We start from the raw sequence: 2410 nt of genomic DNA on the forward strand, positions 1-2410 counted from the left end.
TAAAGTTAAGAAATTTATTTATTAAAAAGGAGAAATATTAAGGACGTAGATGAACATCAAGAAGTTAAAGGTTCCTGCACAAATTATATTGGGTATGTCAAAGAAGAACATATAGAAGTCATTCAATTTTTACTGTCATTTAAATGGAAACTACTTAATAAACAAAAAAATACAAAGAAAAAAAGCAAACTAAAAACTAATATTTTTACTAAAAGAAGATCCCTATAACTTTGTAAGCCTAAACTTGGTGTATTGTCCACCTCAGATTTGATATAAAATTTTCTTTTTTATGTGTTTTGAACACAAATGCCTTTGAAATCTTTATTCAATAAATTTTGCTCCTAGAAATCTACCATAAAACTACAATAGGCTAAACAAGCTATTTCACTACTCTCTTATTTAAATAAATTCTTTTTAAAAATTCAAGAATAGTATTGTACAAATATATATGCATATATGTATATAGTAATACATGTGTTATATATATATATATATATATATATATATATATATATACACAACTGAAAATGTATATGAAATGCTGAGGCAATTACTTTTTAAAAATAATCAATTCTGTTACATTTTCATTAACAGCTATTTAAATTTTTAAATTTCTTTCATTTTATTACTGTAAATATTAAAGGAGTTGTAGATTTAATTTACTTGTGTTTTAGCTCTTTATTTTCTTTACTAAATTGTAAGCCCCTAAAGGACAAGAATCATGTGCCACTTCAAACACCTTGAGTAAGTCACAATTTTTCTTATCTTGAGTTTCTGCATCTGTAAAATAATAATAGCACCTATTTCTCAAAGTTTTGTGAAGATAAAATGGGATAATATTTATAAAGAGATCTGTAAATCATAAAGCACTATATAACCACTAGTTATCAGCAGCATCAACATCCATTTGTGAATATAGTAGTATTCAGCATATTGTAGAAGTTTAGCATATGTTTGATGAATTGACTTCAGGCTCCTAATATAAAGCTTTTTCTGTTATATTATGTTGCCTTTTCAAAAGAAATTTGTCAAAATTAATGGAATATTTTCTAGAATGTTAAGCTGTATCTACATGAATATTGAATAAACTCTTCCTGATTCACTATAATCACACTTTTGGGTTGAACTGTCTGCTATATGAGTGTATCATAGAAATGACTGGCTAATACTTTTAGTCTATCCCATTGCTATTTCAATAATCAGTAGCTAATTGATTTAAAAGTTTTTATCTAGGTAGCTAGATGGTACAGATAGAGCACTAGTCCTGGAGTCAGGTGGACCTGTTGACTCAGCCATTTGACACTTACTAAGTGTAATATTGGGCAAGACACTTAACCCCAATTGCCTCACATAAATAAATAAAACTTATTATTTAGATTTCCTGGAATTTTGATACCATATAACTACATGCATGCCATGTGATATTAATAAACAAAATAAAATACATGTGATATACTCAAATATATTGCTGCAACTTTCTTAATTCCGATAATTAGATATTGACCAATAAGGAAATTCTATCAGGACAATTACCCCTTTCATCCCTCTTCATTGGCAAGAACTTGTCACCAGAAGATTAATCAGCCCGATTGTTAGTCAACTTACCCTGATAAGGATAATCTATAAGGGCAGGTTGCATTGTATAAACCAAAGATAAATCATAATATTTAAAAATGTATTGCCATGGTCTCCAGAGGAACTATAAAATTCAATTAAGTGGCCTGTTGGAGCTGTTCAGTCAGCAATCACAGAACTAGGTGATGCCTGCCCAAAAAGTCTGACCAATTGAAGGTTGCTTACATCTACAAAGAAAGGTGATTCTGAGTCCAAGACAGCAAGCAGTACAGCAATTTTGCAGTTAAGACATTTTCAAGAAAAGGATCATAAGCCTGGAAATCAGAGCATTCACTGTACAGTGCTATTTAAATGATGGAAAATCTCTTAATACCGCAGAAGCTGTACACTTGTGTTACCATAAATCCCACCTTTTTTATACCAAGTATTCCAGCATTTTAAAAAAAAATCCCAAAGGTTGGAGGGACAAGAGTTTTTTTGTTATAATTTTAAGAATATTTGTTTTTTCATTATCTTCAAATCCACAAATTTTATTCTATATTCTTCTAGAACCCACTTAGACCTTGTTTAAAAAAATCTTAAGTGACTTTTCAAAACAAATTAGTAAAATTGTCAACACACCAACTGTTTCTATAATATATATAATATTTCTATACCCTTGGTCTCCCAACTTTACAAAATAAAGGTTTTGACTCATTTTCTCAACTTTTTCCTAAGTTGTTTGGTCCCTATGATGATAACAGACAGTATTACTTCATTACTTGTTTTTGTTTGTATTGCTGTAGTCATAGTCTATATTGTTTTCCTACTTCTGCTAATTTCAATCAACATCAAT

The sequence above is a fragment of the Sarcophilus harrisii genome, chromosome 6 (assembly GCF_902635505.1).
Source record: "Sarcophilus harrisii chromosome 6, mSarHar1.11, whole genome shotgun sequence".
Lineage (NCBI taxonomy): Eukaryota > Metazoa > Chordata > Mammalia > Dasyuromorphia > Dasyuridae > Sarcophilus > Sarcophilus harrisii.